This window comes from Anser brachyrhynchus, assembly GCF_964034855.1.
Source record: "Anser brachyrhynchus genome assembly, chromosome: Z".
Lineage (NCBI taxonomy): Eukaryota > Metazoa > Chordata > Aves > Anseriformes > Anatidae > Anser > Anser brachyrhynchus.
This window is the reverse complement of record NC_137697.1, coordinates 30,757,391-30,778,780: the sequence shown is the minus strand read 5'-3', so window position 1 is coordinate 30,778,780 and position 21,390 is coordinate 30,757,391. Positions and strand designations below refer to the sequence as shown.

General features: G+C 37.6%; 1 protein-coding gene across 7 annotated transcripts in view; it reads left to right on the top strand.

Moving 5' to 3' along the window:
- The window catches only part of BNC2 (basonuclin zinc finger protein 2), a 344,959-nt gene that overhangs the window by 74,647 nt on the left and 248,922 nt on the right, over nucleotides 1-21,390 (top strand). The window contains exon 1 of one of the 7 annotated variants that reach the window (XM_080573882.1): nucleotides 3,331-21,390. This exon is cut by the window's right edge and continues 2,600 nt beyond it. The exons of the other annotated variants lie outside the window; for them this stretch is intronic. The gene's annotated coding sequence lies outside the window, so the exon portion shown is untranslated. Of the gene's footprint in view, nucleotides 1-3,330 lie in introns of those variants that run through there. 7 annotated transcript variants of the gene reach the window in all.

Here is a 21,390-nt window from a genome sequence, read left to right as displayed (position 1 = left end):
CTAGAGGTTGTTCCACTGCAATAGCGGTGGCATTAAATTCTGTTTCACCATGTGTTTGCCATCATCTCAGTTACCAAGTACATCCCATGAATTCTCTCTTTAGCAATGTGTTCTTACACTGTTGCAATGGAAACTGGATGCCATCAAAGTTACCACATGTAGGAACATATTTGTAGCTCTGTATGTCATAGTTGGAGGGGCATAGGTGTTGTCGTTATTTTATTGCAGAAAATTTATATGTTTTCATCTTCTATTGTAAGAAAAAGGTTATCTCTAAGAAGCCGGTCTTGCATATTGTAGTAAGGGTAGTAAGGCTCAGGAAAGCATATCCTGTTTTAGGAATGAGTTCCACATTTGTGGCGCAGCAATCAAGGGTTCCTTATCCAGGATCCACACTTTTCCTTACTGATGTTGATTGTCTATAGTAATCGTTGCTTTCTGAAGTAACCTGGGAAAGTCTGAAATGGGTGTTGAGAGTGCCTAGGCCTTAACATGAAGCTTAATACAGTATTCCTTTTAGAACATGTGAGGAATGCTCTATGTTGAGGTGCTTACAGCAGCCTGTGCTGGTAAACTGACGAGTGCTGTATTCTGTGCTACAGGTAGACAAACTCTTTTTACTATTTTGGAATCAAGGTGTTCTTGCCAGATATATATACATATTAATCAAAACTACCAGACACTCATGTAGTGTGCTTACGGGATGTATGTAGAAAAAGGTGTCTTTAGCAACATGTCTGGGTGCAGAAGCAGCACTGGAATCCCCAAATCCCAGACTTGCTGAGATCAGAAGGGACCTCTGGAGATCATCTGGTCCAAGCCCCCTGCTCAAGAAAAGACACCCAGAGCAGGTTGCCCAAGACCATGTCCGGATGGCTTCTGAGTACCTCCAAGGAGGGAGACTCCACAACCTCTCTGGGCAACCTGTGCCAGTGCTTAGTCACCCTCACAGTGGAGAAGCATTTCCTGATGTTCAGAGGGAACCTGTGGTGTTTCAGTGTGTGCCCATTGCCTCTTGTCATGTCACTGAGGCTCTTCAGTGGACTCTCTGTAATATGTCCATCGTATGTCTATGTCCCTCATGTACTTGGGGAGCCCAGAAATGGTCACAGCACTCTTTGATGCAGTGTCTGTTACATTGGTGTATCAGCCACTCCTCCCAGTTTTGTGTTACCAGCAAACCTGCTGATACTCTTCCCTATCACCCAGATCGTTGATGAAAAGTGCTGAACAAAACTGGACCAGTTTTGAATCCTGGGGTACATTACTAGTTACTGGACTCCATCTAGACTTTGTTCCCCTGAGCACAGCCTTTTGGTCCCAAACATTCAGCCACTTTTCCATCTGCCTTGGTGTTCATCTTGCTCATATGTCATTGGCTTCTGTATGAAGATCTTACAGTAGATATTGTCAAAAGCCTTACTGAAGTAAAAGATGAAAATATCGACTGCCCTCTCTTGTCTGCAAAGTTAGTGATTTCATTGGAGAAAGTTATCAGGTTGGTAAAGCATGACTTCCCCTTGGTGAATTCATGCTGGTGTGTCCTGATTACTTCCTTGTCCTTTATATTCCTGGAAATGTTTTCCAGGCTTAGCTTCTCCATCACTTTCTCAGGGACTGAGGTGAGATTTACTGGCCTGTAGTTCTCTTGGTCTTTCCTGAACTTCCTCAAGATAGGTGTGACTTTTGCTTTCCTGCAGTTCACAAGCACCTCTCCCTCTTAATGTGATCATTCACTTATCAAGAGTGGATTCATGTTGATATCAGCCAGCTCCCTCAGCATCTATGTGTGGAATTCATGAGGGCCTGTGGGTATACATGTCCAGTTTGCTTGTTATCTGATTTGATCCTCTTCCACACAGCGTAACTCTTCCTTGATCCAGACTTTCCTCCTGGTCTCTTGGACCTTAGATTTCTGAACGATGGTCTTACTAATAAAGACTGAGGTGACGAAGCACTTAGTATTTGAGTCTTTCCTGTATCCAATGTCACCAGGGCCCCTGCCTCATTTAGGTCCACATTTTCCCTGGTCTTCCTTTTGCTACGTATTCATTTGTAAAAGCCCTTGTTGCCTTTGACATTCCTCACCAAATTCAGCTTCAAGTGGACTTTGGCTTTCCTAACCATGCCTCTGCACACTCAGACATTGCCTCTGTATTCTTGCTAGGTTACCTGCTTCTTCATCCTCTGTATATTCCCTTTGTCTGTCTGAGTTTTGCTGGGAACTACTTGTTCATATATACAGGCCTCCAGACATTTTGCCTGAGTTGCTGCTCATTGGGATGGACTGCTCTTGAGCTTGGAGGAGTTGATTCTTAAATATCAACCAGTTTTCTTGAACTACTTTTTCCTCCAGGGTTTGTCACATGTGAGTCTTTCAAACAAATCCCTGAAGAGGCCAAAGCCTGTTCTCCTGAAGTCCAATGCTGTGACTTTGCTTTTTGCCCTGCTTCCTTCTCTCAGGATTCTGGTATCTGCCATTTCTTTGTCTCTGCAGCCAAGGTTACCTTCAAAAATGGCATCCTAAATGTCTAATTTCTTTTTTTATGACTTTGAGATCCTGCAGAGCACCTTTCCTCATTGGCTCTGCTATTTCTTGTGTCAGAAAGTAGTCATTGATGCACTCCAGGAACCTCCTGAATTGCTTATGCTCTGCTGTCTTGTTCCTTCAGCAGATATTGAGGTGGTTGAAGTCCTGCATGAGAGCCAAGGCCTTTGAATGTGAGGCTACTTCCAGCTGCCTGTAGAAGGCCTCATCCACTTGTTCTTCCTGGTCAGGCAGCCTGTAATAGACACCTGCTACAATGTGGGTCTGCTGCTGGTCTGTTCCGAGCACCTGGCCTAGCACCTTTCAGGGAGGGCTGACGGTGTGGCAGATGAAAGCACAGTCCTGTCCTTTGCAGCATTCCGGCAGTCTTAAAAGAGTTAACTTACAGCAGCCTTCTATCATGTGGTTTTTGCTTTTAGACAAGTCACTGGAAGGCAGAGGGGGTTGTTTGCACCTGAGATGGCAACTATGATGTTTTAATTTGTTTATTGCTGTCATTTGAGACTGTTTATTTTTTATTTTTATTTTTTCCAATACCCAGGAAAGGCAGCTGCGTGGGTTTTTAATCCTTGTATAAAATTCACCTCTGCTGTGCTTACTAAGTGGTACCGACAACTGGTAATGACAGAGAAGCTGGCAAGTAATAACGAGCCATGATTTTGCAGGTAGATTCCCTTTCCTCACTTTACTACTTTTCTCTCTCCCTCCCTCCCTGCCCTTCCTTCTTTCCTGTTCTCCTTCCTTTCTTCTTTCCCTTTCCTCCCTTCTATCCTCCCACTTCACCCTTCCCTCCTCTCCATTTTCTCACTCTTCCTTCTCTCTTTTTCTCCTATCTTATTCACAGAATCCCTGAATCCCAGAATGACAGATTAGTTGAGGTCAGAAGGGACTTCTGGACGCCACCTGGTCCAACCTCCCTGCTCAAGCAGGGACACCCAGCGCAGGTTGCCTCTCTGGGCAACCTGTGCCAGTGCTCAGTCACCCTCACAGTGGAGAAGCATTTCCTGATGTTCAGAGGGAACCTGTGGTGTTTCAGTGTGTTCCCATTGCCTCTTGTCGTGTCACTGAGCAGCACTAAGAAGAGCCTGGCTCTGTCCTCTTTGCACCTTCCTGTCAGGTATTTGTACACATTGGTGATATTCCCCTGAGGCTTCTCTTCTCGCTAAACCTTCTCAGCACTCTCAGCCTTTCCTCATATGAGGGATACTCCAGCCTTTTCATTGTCTTCATGGCCCTTCAGTGTACTCTTTCTAATATGTCCATTGTACGTCCATATCTCTCTTGTACTTGGGGAGCCCAGAAGTGGACACAGCAGTCCAGGTGTGGCCTCACCAGTGCTGAGTAGAGGGGAAGGATCACCTCCCTCAACCAGATTACAGTGATTTGCCTAATGCAGCCCCAGATACCATTAGCCTAAGTTATGGGGTCTTTCATAAAACTTTATGTTTATGCTGTGACTAGCACAGTACTGCTCACATCTTTGATGAGAGGGTGCTTAGGCACAGCTGTAATACAGCAAACATCAGAAGAACATCAATGTGAATGTCTGCATTTCACATGCTGCCTTGCAGCCTGATTTAGAGGATCCAGGGTATTAACATTGTCTAGGCTGGAAGCAAGTTTTAATGAACTGTTTGAGAAGTTCATTTATTGGCATTTTTCAAAATCTTTTTACATTGTCTATTCTTAACATTTCAGTTTCCTTCCATTCCGTATTTTGCTACTAGTACACAAGGTATTCTGAAAATGTATGCATAATGAGTGCTAGTTAGTGACTGACCATTGGAACAGCTGACAAAGTAGTTATTCTTTTAGCACCTTCTTTGACAGAACGTGAACTGGTCCTGCCCTAACTCCAGATCTGTTAAATGGTACTGGGCAAGAGAATCGCAGAATCACAGAATCACAGAATTGTAGGGGTTGGAAGGGATCTCGAGAGAGCATTGGGTCCAACCCCATGCCAAAGCAGGTTGCCAGCATCCTTACATCAGTTTCCTCCTACATTTCTCTATTTTGGAGAGATAACTAAGATGGTTTTGTATACCTTTGTGTGTATGAAAAAGGCACGTTTATACCTTTTCACTTTAACTGTGCTTTAAATGAACAGTGGACCAGGTTTCCTGGCAAGGTGGTTGATGCCCTGTGCCTGTCGGTGGTCAAGAGGAATTTGGATAAGGCATTCAATAACATTCTAACTTTTGGTTAGCCCTGAAGTGGTCAGGCAGTTGGCATAATTGATCTTTGGAGGCCCCTTCCAACTGGACTAATTCTATTCTATTCTATTCTATTCTATTCTATTCTATTCTATTCTATTCTATTCTATTCTATTCTATTCTATTCTATTCTATTCTATTCTATTCTATTCTATTCTATTCTATTCTATTTACTATCCTGTTCTATTTACTATCCTATTCTAGAGCTTCTGCTCCAAATATCTGTAACATTAAATGCTATTCAATATAATTTGGGGGGATCTTTTGCTTTTTTTTTTTCTTTTTCACCATGTTCTTTCCCCACTCTACTTTCTCTTCTCTTTTCTGTGCTGTCAGACATGGCTTTAAAGCTGCTGCCTAATTTATATCATGTTTTAGCACTGTCTTAAAAAAAATGGGGACAATCCTGTCTATGAGTGAGGGAAGAAGACAATTCAGGTTTGTGAAATAAGCTGAAGCTCTTCAGCAGGTGCAAGAACCCTCAGTGCTCCAAGGGGAAGTTTATGGAAAGTTGAAAGAAATTAACCTCAATTAAAAGGAATATTGATTGATAGTTACAGAGTTAAATATGATATATTGCTCAGGAAAAAAACTCTACATTAAAAGAACATTAAACTTCTGATAGAAAACATTAAAACCAAGAAATCTGCCACAGAGGGTGAAATGTAAAATTGTTTACATCTCTTTCTAATATCTAATTGTAATAGGACACAGTAAGGAATTAGTTAAGAATATCCCCTATTGAGCCTAGGAGTTAGGATTCTTCAGGGTGTATTCTCATCTTGGTTTTCTGAGATTTTGTTGCTCAACAGTCATTAAATATGTTAAAATGAAAATTGAGGCCCCTTCAACTATGAATCTCTCTTCTGTGTTTTCCATTAGCTTGTACTTAGTTTCTTAGTTTTTTTTTCCCCTGAGGTAAAAGTCTTTGAAGTTCTGTAGTCAAATAATGATAGTTTAAACACTGTTATCGGTCATATAAAGAAATTACCTACTAGACAGTAGAAACAATCATTTATATATGTGTAGGCGTGATTAGAGCCTTAGAACTTCATTTGTAATTAACATTAGCTTTCCCAATTGAACATACAGAAAAACACCAAATCCATTGCTTGCCTTCAGCAGCCTTAATAGGTCACTTACGTTTAGCACTTCCTCATGTGGGTTAACTGATCATAGGTAACACTGTTCAGATGTTCACTTCCAGTACTTGTGAGCAGGACTGAGTTAAGCTCCATCATCTGCTGACACATTGAATTCAAGAGGAATTTGTTTTACACGGAAGTTTGCTCCTAGGTTGAAGCTAAACACAACAGGCTAGCACCTGCATAGAAAACACTGTCCTTCCCTGCAGTCTAGGATCATGCCAGCCATAATTTGAGGCACTTGAAGTGATATATGTAGCTTTCAAATGTTTGGATTTCTCTTGAAATACCTATATTCACTTCTGGTAAAAAGACATTGCAGCAGGATAACCGCTGCTTCCTACTTGGAGCAGCTGCTGTTAAGAGTGGGAGCCTAGGACTCATCTCCTCCATTGGGAATCTGAGTCTTTTATTTTACTTCTGACTCTGTCTACAGCAAAGAAGAAAGAGAAGTGATAATTCCTTTGGAAAGCCACATTTCACAGCCATCTGCTAGGTGATAATACATATGTTCCCAGAGAATTAGTATAGTTGAACCCTGTTGAGTGGAATGGCACAGGTATACGCTCATTGAAGCCTTGCTACAAAAAGTGTCAGTCCTTTAAAATGTAAGCAATGTGATACTTTTTGTTCAATTTAATGTGTGGAGTTTTTTGTTTGTTTGTTTGTTTGTTTGTTTGTTTTTTAATGGTAATTTAACTTCAGAATGTCTTTTAACAATTCTGCATTACATAGAAATATACATACATATATATATATATATGTGTGTGTGTCAGAGTCCTTAGCCTTTGCAGAGAGATTTCTTTAAGGCCAAAGTAATTTTTTGTAATACTTGGAATGAACCCCCATAATGAAGGAAGAGTGCATCACACAGCTGTAATAAACCTGCAAGTTGTGGAGCAGAGCACAAATGTTTACAAAATTAGAGTAGGACTAAGTGAACCTCACTAAATTGAGAATTGTATTCTTTGTGATGATCTTAATTTAAGAATTTTTGAAACTGAAGAATCTGAACAGAGAGACTATCTAAAGGCAAAAGCAAGTGTTCTGTTCCTTCTTTTCAGTGTGGTTGATGAAACTGAAATTCAAAAGAGGCCATGTGTGGCCATGACAGATTTGGAATTTAGTTGGTGTGTATGGAGGACAGAAATAAGGATTATTTGAAAGTGGTTGGTGGAAAGCTGTGGAAAAATCACCTTTCCCTGTGTGTTGGAAAAACATGAGGGGCTAATAATGGTTTTCAGTTGCTACTGTTCATCATCTGTCTCCTGGTAAGCACTTAAATATTGCAAGGTTGATGAACGTTGGCTTTATGATACTACTGAATACACTGAACAAGAAGACAGGCCGTTTGTGACTGTCAACCAGTCAGGGATGGCTGTGCTAGAAAACTGAAAACTTTTATCAGAGTCCAGGTGCGTATGCTTTGTCTGTGATGCCAGATCAGTGTCATGTTAGATGGATTATTTATTCACTGTGTTCTTGCAGCTGGCGTTTAAAGTGCCAACAGTGACATCTCCAAGACAGAAAGGAATGAAGGAGGGAAGGGCCATCCGTGAGGTGGAAGGTGCAGGGTGAAAGAGATGAATTTGCAGGTTAATGGAGTGGTTCATATTTACTTTACTGTATCGGGACTACAAAAAAAAAAAAAAGTTTGAGGATCTCATGAAAAGACTGCTGTATGATGTGTATACTTAATTTAATTTCCCATGATTTCAGTTGAAGGAAATCTGAGACTTAGTTATTTAGATAGTAGAGTACTCAGTATACAGCTGTTGTCTAAAGTCATAGATTAAAACTGGCTGTTGTAAGAAAAAAGTATGTTTAAAGTGAAGTAATATATCATTAGACATGCTGAGACTTTGATCAGTGATTTGAGACATATATAGCATTGTACTTATAAAAGAAATATTGTAATATGTTAAATTTCCCTCAAAAAAGACTTAATTCTTGAAAACTATATCTGAATAATCTTACACCTGTAAAATTAAGGGATTGAACAACTATGCATATCTATGGGGATAAGGATTACGCAGATGTTTTTCAGAATAGGTATAATTTTTTCTGCCAGCAGCTACCATATGTATAATTGCTAAAGCACAGCTATTTGACTAACTGTCCAATTTCATGTGCTATGTGAATGTATATGCAATCAAACTTGTGTACATAGCTCCCATAGCTTTACCATTAATGTACATACTTTTGTTTTCAATTGAAAAAACAAATGTTGAGAGGCTAAGAGTTCATAGAGTATTAACTGAAAATAAAATTGACTTAGTTCTCTTAGATAGACTAGAGGAACATTCTGTGCTGTGTCTTTGTTTTCTATAGGCAAAAATAAAATCTGCAAACCCATTGGAGTTTTAAATACAATATAAATGTCATGCATAATCATAACAAGTATGCAAAATGTTTTAAAACATTTGTATTGTATGGAAGCAATTACTGGCACCAAATGCATCACACACCCCTCATATGGGCTAAGGCCAGAAAAAATGAAGGTTTCTAAACAAAATTACTTTGTGTGGGTGGGAAGAGAGCGAGTTTTAACTTTTATTAGGAAGCAACATTCAGCCATATTTTAATGCCAATCACATACTCTGTTACTCAAATAAATACTCAAAAATATTGCTGCATATTAGTGTTATGTTACTTTTTCTAGTCATTTTCTGTCGCAAGTCTTCCAAGGAAGATCCTTGCGTTTTCATAGTAGAAGACCCTAAGGTGTGATATGTACAAATAAGAATCTAGCTTACAGCAGGAAGTTATTTCTCCATTTGCTGTGCGACCAGTTTTGTGATTGCTGAGATAGAATATAACATTTTTTTCTCAGTATGTTAATTTTACTTAAAACAAACCAACGCTGCCACCCATGCTTCCTTTTTGTATCTGTAAGTTACCGTGATCACTCCTCCAGGTGCTTTGTCCATGAATGGTGTGTTTGTGACTCTGGATGTTAAGAGCAATCTCTGTAACCCTGCTTTGTGAAATTGGTGAAACTACCTGTAACACACAGTTTGTACACATGGCATAGAAACAAATTGTTCATCTTGTGTTTTACAGGTAGATGCTTATTTTTATTCAAAGAAATAGGTTCTCACTTGTTAGTGACTTTTTTTTTTTCCTTGCATAGCTCCTTTGTCCTCTGTAAGCTTTTGATGTTCGCCATGTTAAAGAGAGTCCTTTTTAACTCCTTGAGAAGTCTGAAGAACTTGTGTGCATAAATTATGGCCATTTTTTCCTTCATGCCAAATACTCTGATAAAGGACATAGCCTTTTCTGACACTTTATCTCTACTTAAAGGGAGGCTCTCTCTCTCCTTATATCCTGTGCTGTTAGTGATGACGATTGTGCTATTTCATTTCACACAGGAGGAAAGCCTCAGGAGTCGAATATAGAACATTTCAAAGTTGGAGGAGTCTCTTCACCAATACCTGCAGCCCCTTCTTAAAGTTGGAACATCACTTCTCTGAGGAAATACTTTCTCAGGGTCTTACCTGCTGCAACTTGTCGCAGTGAAATATTGGCATTTGGGGGTTTCCCCCAAGAGACTGTAATGCTCTTGCTTTCATGGATATGCACATGAATAGTTATGCTGCCACTTTGTTAAGAAGTGTGGTTAAGTGTGTGGTATGTACTGTATGAAGCTACATACCACCTGAATTCTGAATAAGGGAGAATACTTTCTTTGCAGAAGCTTAAGAGACATTGTTTGGTATTTGCCTCATGATGTTTCATGTGGCAATGCAAGTCTTGATGTCACTCTCACAATTTTTGAAAATCAAAAATTAGAAATTCATGGGTAACATCGTATACTTTGGTCCATAGGACAGGAGAACAACATTTCTGAATACTTCTACTTCAATAATAGTGTCTTTGAAGGGGCAGAGGAACTTCTGGGGGATAATGCAGCAGATGTCATAATCCTCATACAGTGGTAGGGACAGATACAAGCAACATGGTTGGAAAGTTTTGAATATAATAGGCTTGGGATTATGGTTTATGCAGCTGTGTAGAAACTGGAAAGCTGAAAGGAGGGTAGAGAAGCCGATGAATGAAGTAGTAGTTAGGACATGAGGTGCAAAGAAGAGATTGGGATCATATTATTTTACACTAAAATAAGGCATACATTTCACTATTTATATGTGTATGTGCATTAGGAATTTATCTGTGGATTATAGTGTCATACTTCAGACTAATCTTCTGTGGGTTTTATGATCATCAGAATCCCTTGATGAAATTATGAGCCTGTAATTTAGTTACCTATCTCAAATTATCAGAAAGAATACAGAACAGTGTGGATAAAACAAAGAGTGTAACCATAGTCCTGCCCCCTCAAAATTCCTTCTGAGCTTCAGGGTGAATTCCAGTTAATAAAAAAAGACACTCCCTTTTGGCTGGAAAAGAGAAATTTTAACAGGAGCGACTCTGTGTGTGTGTCATACTGTTTGGGTACCTGTATACACACACACACAGATAGACACACGCACGTAGTGGTTAGGCAGATACTGGATAAATGCCTTTGAAAATGCCTGTTAGGCAGGTGTGATAACCCAACTGTGCATCCAGTAGGGTAAAATACTCATTCTTAATATTCTTAAAATAATATTTGTCACTTGCACAAGTCATTTGCATTTATAAAGTCATTTTTGAATGTAAATCTTTGCTGTATCCCTATTAGGTAGCCGAAGCATAATTCCCACTTTATACAGTTTAAAGTCACATCCTCAGAAGTGACTTGTAAATTTGGTTTCCTGATTTAGGACCTGTCAGGCTCTGATTACTGTAACCATTCACAGCTGTGACAGAAGTCAACTGGAACAGCAAATCAGTACCTATGAACATTAAATCAGGCTCCCCAAAAATGAACCTCTGTAGCAGAGACTGTATATTTTTCTCTGTGGAAAGGTTGTATGATATGCCATTAAATTGGTCTGGATTAGACTGCAGCACTGTTTATTTCTTGGTTTGCTGCTTAATCCACTACAAAAGGTACCTCACTAAATTTTTTTTCCATTCCTTCCATGCATACCCATAATGTTCAGGCGTGTTCTTACTGTCTACAAACCATTTTAATTGCGTGCAGTTTCATGATCATGTTATGGCAAGTGTGGTTGGATTTGGAGTTATAGTATGGCTTTTCTTCCGTGCTCACTTAAGAGGGAGCGCCCATGGCAACTTTGTCTGTGAATGAAGCAGAAATTTGCTAGTTAAACAGTTTTGCTTCCTATATGATTCATCAATTCATTTTTGAGGTAGTAGGGCAGTATGGTAGTTGAGTGTACAGTATGTATTGGGGATAAATAAATTTTATACTGGAAGTACTATTATACATCAGCATGCAAAATGTTACTTCTGTGTCGGCTTCCTTGGGTAAAAGTAAAATCTGGACCAGACTACAAATGATAGTGAAGTAATTGTAATAGTCTGTCTTTTTTTTTGGAGTCAGCTAGTTCAGATTTTAATGTTAATGCCATGCTTCCCTTTAGCATTCATAAAGATAAGAAGAAAGGTGTATGTAAAATCAAAGGACTTTTGGTTTAGCTTCGCAAAATTTGTTTGTCACCTCATTTGAGAAACTTTTTAAAATATTCATGAAAATCATTTTTATTCTTCTTTTGAGTTAATACGTTTTTATGTCTGAGCTGGTAAATTTTCCAGCAACCATCATAAGCTGACATTGTATTACTGTGTCCAATTTGTACATGGTTGTTGGTTGTGGTGCAGTCTTCCTATATTACCTATTTATCATGTCTTTGTAGTGAATTTTGTAAGTTCAGTTAATCAGGTGAATCATAGCGCTTAGTGTATTTCTCTCTTTGATAAGCCTTTGTCATTCCTACTTTATAATTGACTCCTAAGCAGTCTCTCCACTAACTGCAAGGTTCACTTCGTTCAGCTAAAGAAAATGAGACAAGAAAAGGTAGAGGAAACTTCCATTTCATGATTGAAAGTTTTATAAATAGGTTTTATATAGACTCATATGTATATTTAAAAAGCTCAGCCAAATGATGACTTTGACAAAGATTTAACAAACCAGGAGTGTGAAGTGTTCTGTAGGCTAACAGTTTTAATGGGTTTATCTTAGGCAGTTCTTCAGTTGTGAAAGTGTCAGTTAATAATTTACCCATCCCAAGGGGCAGTAGAAGCAATCACACTCTGCAGCGAGGTACTTTTGGGCCTGTCGCTGTGCTGCAGCTCATCTTGACTATAGAAATGCGCCATTGGATGCGACATCAGCACTGTGTCTGCTCTTTGACAAATGAAGTCTTGTAAGAGCTAAATAAGGCATGGGAAGTTTTGGAACGAGCAAATAGCTCTTCAGCTGATTTCTGCAGTAATGGATTACAGTAAATGTCCATCTGCTGCACATCAGAAGGAACACAGGTTAAGATGAAACGATTTATTTTTTTTTCTGTAAAAAACACCTGAAACTTGGAAAATGTTTCTAAAAATCCAGTGCTACAGTTAGCAATGTTTGCTTGGTATTTGGAATGTAAATGTTCTGCTCTGATGATACATTGCAAGAGCAGGAGTTTTCTACCAGAAATGTGAACGTTTAACATAAAAAAGACCTGAAATATAGTGCTTTTACCATCACCCTTTACCATGCAATTTGTTCAGATGCAGTTGTTAACATGAAATCGGAGTAGATTAAGCGCTATTTATGTGAATTTTATTCCTGCATTTACTTGTTGAATTATACTGTACTACCAGGATGGTAAGTTTTGTAATTCATTTTCCACTGTATGAAGAATGTTTCTCCACAAATATTCACTTTTGCATGCATATTTTTTATTAGACATTATGCCATTCTAAAGATTTACTGTTATTTAATAATGATTTATTATAGTAATTTATTCTGCCAGCTGTGGCACATTTTTACTGGAATTTGTAAATCAAATGTATATTGAAATCACTAGAAACATGCATTTCAGATTCTAATGAAATGTACTCCAAAATTGTTTTTAGAAGTGGGCAGCTATGTGAATGAACTGCAACATGCAGTTTCTAGTGTTATATATAAGCTTTTCCTCCACCTATTTTATTTACTTGCCAGTCTCTGATGTTTTACTTGCTAGAGGATTAGTGAATCTTGATGCTACTGTGTGAAACAAACAGCAACAAAACTGTAAAGCCATTGACTTTGTCCTCCAAGGCATCAGTATCAAATCATGCACTTGACCTGCAGTGATCAAGTCACGTTCAGGATTAGGAAGACAACCTGACAGCAGTTTCAGTGTGCTTCTAATTGCTGTCTCTATGTTGTGATAGAAAGTACATGTCTTGAATTTAGTGAGTCGTAAGAGACAGCGAGTGAAATTAGTATCTGAGGTGGTTGAAAAACGTGTGTGCGCTCAGGAGAGGGGAGGACACCAACAGTATTTTTACAGTTTTTGTAAAACTTTTATATATTTTTTCAATAATATTGTTTCATTTGCAGGCTAACTATGAACTCTACATTTAGTTCATTTTAAAGTTCTGGTGAAGCATCACACCAGTAATTCTCTTTTAAATTTGTAGTCTGATACCTGATATTCTTGGCTCTTTGAAAATTTGGCATGAACTATGGGTGTGAAGTACTCTTTAAAATTCCAGCTCTATGTATCAGTTTCCCAATAGTAAAAATCAAAATGAGATACTTCCTTTCTTCTATCTTTTGTCTCTCTTGATTATTCAGGCTATAAACCTTTCTACACAGGAACTCCGTCTTCCTTTTATTTGTATGACACCCAGCACAGCTGGAGGAGGGAGATGGGCTGAGCTTGGTTTTAAGTCTTCTAGACTTTTTTTTAATACAAATAGGGTGCATCTAACAGCAATGAAGCTCTCTTTCAATTCCCGTGCAAATAATCCTGAGAGAAGTTGTCTTTAGTGAAAATTCAAAATATTTTATTTTCTTAAAGGGATTTCTACTCAAGAGCAAGTATGAAATATAAACTTCTAACTATAAAAAACAATGGCATAGCCAAGAAATTAGTGATGCAAGATTCTGTGGGTTTGGTTCTGATCTGAAAAACAAGGCATCTGTTGCTACATACCTTGTGAAAATCAGCTGCTGTGCATGTGTACACAAGTATATGATCCCAACTTGCCAGATAAGCAGCAATGCTTTCTTTTTTATCAAAGATCAGAAATAAACTTTAAGTCTCAAGTGGGCTTAACACAATGTGTTAGGATACTGAAAGATTACTTTATTAATTTTTGTGAGTTTGATCTCTTCATGGCGATAACTAAAACTGTCATGACAGCAGTCAAAAAAGAGAGAAAGGATGGGAAGTATAGCATTTCTAAATGAATGTCTGGGGATTTTAGTTACTCTTTCTGAAATCATGAGTGTGTTCGGGGAAAAAAATAAAAAGGAGAAAAGTCAACTTAAGTAAAGTCACTTAAAAAAATAATCAGGTATAAGATGTAGTGGTAAGTCACTGATTGAGAAAAGTGCAGAAATAGATTCCCATTTCATGTATAGGTATGGGATTTGATAGTGTGATTGGGACTAAAGTCCCTCTGATAGGGAGTTGATAGTGTGATTGCAGGAACATGCACATCAATATAGAAATTGTGATTTCAAGGTTCATTTCTTAAATAATTTTTTAAAAAATTACATTTTTTTGTAGGAACTTTACATTATCTGTCAGGAAACAGATGATGTTTTCTTTGATGCTTTCTGGGCGTTCTTGTCACCTCAATTGCATTTGTACGGTTAGCTGTTAAGTCAAGTGTATGACATTATATAGTCTTCCATGTGTTTACATTGATGCTTATCCTGTATTCCTTTTGAAAAGTGACCTGCAATGCAAATAAGCCTGCTTGTGCCCTGATTTTGCTTGGCTTGGCAGGTTTTTAGTTTTTTCTCATTTCTTCTTGTATTAATCTTGAATGTGAGAAGGGAGTAGAAATATAGCAAAAGTTTTCATTGTTAAAATTTCTACACTGCTTTACTCTTTTAGTCTCTTTGATTTAAAACTCACTGAGATTTTTCTTTTTTAGAAGGGTCAATCCTAGAGGATCAGTCTTCTAGCAAAAGAGAAAAAAGGCAATTTTTTGTATTTTTAAGTCAGAATTTTTCACTCCATCAGAATGTGCTCCTAAGACAAATTTCATCTTTTAAGCAAAATAAGTCATACTTTCTTTTTTGCAGTTTTACTTAAGATGCTATTTTTTTGCTCCTAATACAACTTCAGTGAGACAAAAAAATATATTTTAGTAGGTTGAAAATCCATACTCATCAGGTTTTGCTTTAGTTTATTGTTTTAATATCAGAGTGGAGGGTGGTATGCTTTTGTGCTGCTTTAAACTTGTTGATCTGGGTATTACCTTTTTAGAAATGGTTATCGGTAGCCCATCAGCAGTTAAAATTTCAAAAGCTTTTTTTTAAAAGCTTTGGACAAAAAAAAAGCATTGACCACCAAAATTCTCCCAGGTTATTTCCTACTTACAAATATCCTTTAGTTTCCTAAAGTGTTTTTGTTGTTGTTGTTGTTATGATTGACTTTTAACCTGATCACAGGTATCGTGGAAGTGAGCTGGATGAAGGAGAATTGATGGGTACCATACTACAATTATCCTGCACAGTTAATGGCTGTCTGTGTACTTCTGTCTTTAGCATCCAACAGCTGTTTAAACTTAAACTAATGCTTGTAATGGTTTGCTCAGCATTGCTAATCTCAGTGGAAACTGAAACAGTCAGACTGATGTTGGGGAGGGGAGGGAGAGTGGGTTTAACTGCTATCATCCTGAGGGAGGTTGGTGGGTATCACTGGTGTTCTGCCATTCTGTAGCATTTCCTTGCCCTGTGTCTTCCTCCTCCCTCAGAACGTATGAATAAATGAAGGTGAATGCTCTTTGAGGGCAGGCTTTCTTCACCTCGCTTCACCCATCTGTTTGAGAAATTAGTTGATTTAGTGTCCTTTCTTCACATTTTCCAAGTAACCATGTTGTTTAGGGAACTATTGCTCCTTGCTGTGATTGGACTTTGCCTATGTTTCCTAGATGTATTTGGCACAAAGAAGAAAGAATTCTCTTGAAAAATTAGCAAGTTTTTAAAGGGACATTCATGTACCACACAACATCTTGCAAGTCCTGTTTTCAGATTAAAAGCAGTAAGAAAAATAATTTAATCTCAAGTGGTAAAATGCTTGTGTCCAAAAGCTGCAGCTCCTGATTTGTATGTAGTACAAAAAAAAGGCTGAAACATCCACATCCCAGGGACAAAAAGGAAAAACAAACAGAGTCTTTTGTTCTAGGATCCATTACTACAGAGTGAGAGATCTTAAATCTTTCAGGTCAAAGTATCTTGGAAGTACCTGCTTTTCCTTGTCTGGCTTCAGAGGGGTCTAACAATTGTCCTGAAAAGGAAGGGAGATATTTTAGTAGATGGGGGGATGTGTTAATACGTATCCATCATATATGTAATAAAGCTTCTGATAGTCTTGAAGGTGTATGTGCACCTGTGTATGTGTTATGTGAAGGTGTGATGAAGGTGTAGCAGAATGGTGGCAAAAAATGTCTTCATGCTTTATAGATGCAGGCCAAAGAGGAGCATCCTACATATAAGGGCATAAGTAATAACAGTATTATCTGAAACACCCTTGACTCCCATTTTCTCCCATCCTTCAACAACCCCTGACCCCCATCCATGGCCTGTCCATAACAAATAGACTTGTAGATGCTTCCTTGGTGTCAGCCTTGTAAGTCTGTTGCAATTAGTGTAAAAACAAAATGTTTATAAATAGCACTTTTAAGTTCCTTGTGAGTCAGTGCACCCAAAGTAGGCAGTGTGTGAAAGTCAAGGTAGGAACTTTCTTTTAGAGCATGTTTGCCCCTTTCCCCCCAATATTCGGTCTCTTTCTTCAATTGTGTGAATGGAGAAAACCTTCAATTTCAGGTCTGGCTCCTAAAGAAAACCAGTGTGGTTCATTTGTGGGCTGGGAATAGGGATTTGAATTGGCATAGACTTGTGGGTGCTTTGGGGCTGGAGCGCACACAACTGTGGGTTCCAGATGCTTGCTATCCTGTATTAATGTGGCCTGTCTGTGAAACCATGGCATCCGCAATACTACACAAAGGTCCACGCCTGTGGTGGTTTGGGAACTACTCCCAGAGTAGAAATTTCAGTTTTTAAGGAGAGTTACAAAAAAAAAAAATAAAGACATCCAGCTCAGAAGGGCGGAAACAATATGAAATTCTTGTTAAGAGTTTCATTTTAACAGAGATTCAGATATTTTTTATAAATGAGAATTTTAGACTCTCCATCATTTTGGTGTTTTGAAGATGAAACAAAGAAATAACAAACTTATTTGTCCTGTACCATCTTAATTTTGTAGGAGCTCAACCTGTTCGTTTGTCCTACCTTGCTGGCATAAACCACATGCAAGTATCATAGAAAAGTGCTTTCAGTGTTTATAGGCAGTTAATGTCTCTTTATCCACTATGGGAGCAACACAGGGAACACCTTCTCCATGAGGTAGAAAAGAGAAGCATATATCCTGACTGTTTTCCAAATGTGCTGAACATTCTCAGATGTCATTGTCTTTAAGAACGGCATGTTTCCCACAACTTTTGAAAACCAGGCTAAGTCATTATTTATATTCCTGAAAGTGTGAATGAATTCCTAATATTAAGAATATATATTTTTTTAAGAATATTTTTTTCATTTTAAGCTGAAGTCACTTGCTAAAAAATTCAACCAAACTCTTGCATATTAAATTTAAAAGAAAAGGAAGTATTTTTAGTTCACTTTTTATCATAAGCCCTGTCCCTGCAATCTTGTGATTTAATAAAGAAATGTCTTTGTATAGTATCTTTCACACAAACTTTATCTCCAAAACACTGTGCAGAGTTAATAAAATTAAAAAGTTTTTTTTTATTTTTATTTTTTTTTATTTTTACTAGAAGTTAAGAGACATAGTCATGAGAACAGAGACATATTGTTTCCAGATGAAGGCTGAAAATAGATGGAGAATGAGGGAGAGAAATGCAGCAGGGTGGTTCCAGATGGCAGGCATTGCAGAGAAGATTCTTGCAGCCATGTTGGCCAGAGCATACAAAAGGACAGAAAAGAAGCATGATGCCAAGCAGAGGAAGCTGAATTATAAAATAACAAAAGTAATGTAGTAAATATTTGTGAAAAAATTTTGAAAGTGAGAAGTGTCCTTTTTTTTCTTAAGTGAGTGGAGAGCCAGATTTGTTTGTGTGGAATAAGAGTATTTCAGTTGAAAAGTTGTTGTAAAAATTGAATTTTACTGATGCTCTGTACTCAGCAGGTGAGCAGGTATCTTATCTTTTGTATGTTTTCAAACAAAATGGTAGCCTGTAAGTATTTAAAAGTTTATTGAGTCTTATTGCACTTCTGAGTATCTTATAAATTATTTAATTGTCTGATGGATATGTGGCTACCTAACTATAGGGCATGAAATATGCACTGTTCCTCTAATACACTGGAGGGAGACCTGTTTATAAAGTATTTAGTATTGGTTTTATAATGCATTGTTGTCAACAGGAGACCACGAAGCTCAAAGATCAATCTCGTTTTGGCCCACAGTATTAATGCTGCTTTATGAAACTCTGTGACAGGTCACTTAGACAACAGCTCTTAATGAAAGGACTTTGTGCCAGTGTGTGGTCGTGTGACTGTCTGTTAGTAAGGCATACTTTAGTTGCTGCCAAGGCTGCAGATGAATCTTCGTCCAAGTCCCTGAGGTGACTTTGTGGCCGCTGCTGCTGCTGCTGGCCAGGTGATGGAGCTCATCATTTCCCCTGTCCTCTAGAGAGAAGTGAGACAGAGGCTGCAGAGATCTTGCTAATGCAGCTTTTGCTAATTGTCCAGAGAGCTAGTAGGACACTGGGCAGTTCAGGCAATTCTGTGTGCTGTGAGTGAGTCAGTAATTAGAAAAACATAGCTGCTCTTAATTCAGTCTTGCATTTGTGCATGAAGTGTCTTTTCAGCCATCTAAAATTCAGCTGTTCTATTAAAAAAAAAAAAAAAAGATTTTTAGGTCAGTTTACGTATTTAATTATGACAGACTTATGTTTTAGACACCAAATAATTGTACCAGTATTTGGCACAATATATTGTATTATCAAATAATTAGATCATAGGCTTAGCTAGCCTAGACTTAAACCCTTTAGGCTGTTGTGGGATCCAAAGTCATTGCTTGTTACATAGACAGTTTACTAAAAGGATGAGAATAATAAAATTAACTACCAGAGGATGAATTGCTTTGTAAAAGTCTTGTACAAAACTACTGTTCAGCAGACAGTTTCCAAAATTTTAGGATATTTTTTCAGAAATTAACAGTAAAACTTGCTAAATTTAATAATATGTTAAAAATAAAAACCAAGCTTAACCCCAGATAATCAATAGCTGAAAGATGTGGTAATATCGTAGTGCACCTGTATAACAGTATGGTGATAATCCATGGATGTACAGGTGTGTTGTTTTTTTTTGATTAAAGTATTTGAATTCTCTTTTTCAATTACTTACCTAGTTTTGGTTGTTGTGGTGTTAGTTTAGCAGTTACTGTGAGCTTTCAACTATTTCTGTTGAATCATAAACATCTCTCAGCAGACACAACTGATTTTGGAATACTTTATTTCAAAAATGAAATACATTTATCTTTATATTATGCATCTTCCTTTATTATATGGCATGTCAGGTACCCCCTAACCTTTTTAATTCCTTGTAAATCACAACACAATGCTTGAATCATATTATTATTTCAGGGTTGGACCGTACAGACATTTCATTAGATACACAGTCTAATCTCTAATCAAAGTTTCTTGGAGTAATCTGGAACTTGCTGTATCTGCTGAGCTTTGAATCAGAATCTAATACCTTAACATGGTGATATTTTACATTTTGGTATAAAGAATTCAGTCAGAATAGATAGGTTGTTTTTGTTTTAAGTCAAAAGATACACTGATGCAAATACAGATATGGAGACTGGATGTGAAACCACTACAAGCCACCCTGATTACCTACCTGCAAATTAAGGGGTTTTGAACACATTTTCAGTAGGCACGTAAAACCCTCCCAAGAAGAGCATGAACCTTTTAGTTTAGTATATTATCCAAATTTGTATGGTGGTTGTTACTAGCTAAATGCCATGCTGATGTGTAGAATACATTTGAAAAAGCAAGTAGTTACTTAGAAAATTTGATGGGTACAATCAAAAAAAATCTATTAGTTGGTTTTAGATTGTGTGTTTTTACAAGGTTTTCATTGTTACCTGTTTTTATAACTATCTAGTCCCTCCATTTCACATGCATTTTGTCATTTATGTATGTATACCATTGGTAATCGTTATTCTTTTTTTCTCTCAGCTTCATTTGTGTACTCTGTTGTTGAACTGGAAAATTTGTAAAGTTAACATCGCTCTCTTACTAGGCAGGTCAAGAAATATAGATGTAATTTCCCCTTAAAGGAGTTTCAGGTGACCATATTGGTTTGTTTAAATAACAAACTAAAACCATACAACAAACCAAAACAACAAAGCAGAAGTATATATTGTTCAATGCCTACCACTGATAAGAACCTTAATTTGTGTAATATCCTCCATGTTCATCCCCCAAACCTGGAACTGTGCACTGATGCCAACATTCACACTGTGATCATGTTAAATACTTAAGGATAGCATATATGGATGGCATTGGCATGTCTCTATGCTTACTTTTTCTATATTTGATTATTCTATTATTTCTGTAACTTGTTAAAACATAATGGCTGAGTGACCAAAATCCTAATGATTTTTATCTGCAGGTCACAGTTTTCACCTTTATTCTTGCTAGTGTTCTGTCACACAGAGCAGTCTGTGTAAGGGTTTTGTGGTATGGGTTGCTGATACCTAGTTTGGCAAGGATGTGATTAGGATCGGTTACAGTGTGACAGCTTGCTGGGAACTGAAGCTTTCGTAACAGGAATGTACAATTTTAGGCTTAAAATCAAAAGTCTTCATTGAGGATAAAGGTCCCGTCATGTCATACATCATGATGTGTGTTATGAAAGAAATCAAATATCTGACCAAAAAAAAAAAAAGTACAAATGACTAACTTAGAGCAGGCAAGGTTTGAAAATGTGATTTAAATACAATTTGTAAATACAGATAAAAACTCTGCTGATATTGAAAAGTTCTGCAGTGCTTTGGTTATCTGAAAGTGTGGATACAGGACACTTGACCTGAAGATTCTTCCTAAAAATTAGATTAAAAAATAGATTTGGCACTTCTAGAACCTGTGTGAATTCGGCATGCACATCAAAGTGAAAAACAGATTCCTAAATGCACAATACTGTTGATAAGAGAGAGAAGAAGGATTCAGCAAGGACATTTGGAACACAGGGGGCTAAAAAGTATTTAGTCTCATTGTTGCAAGATGACATAATCAGTTAGTCCTATACATTTTGGTTAAAAGTCAGAAGTTACCTATTAAAACTTATACAAAAAATGTTTTACAAAGTAAGGATGACAGGTTTCAGAGAAAA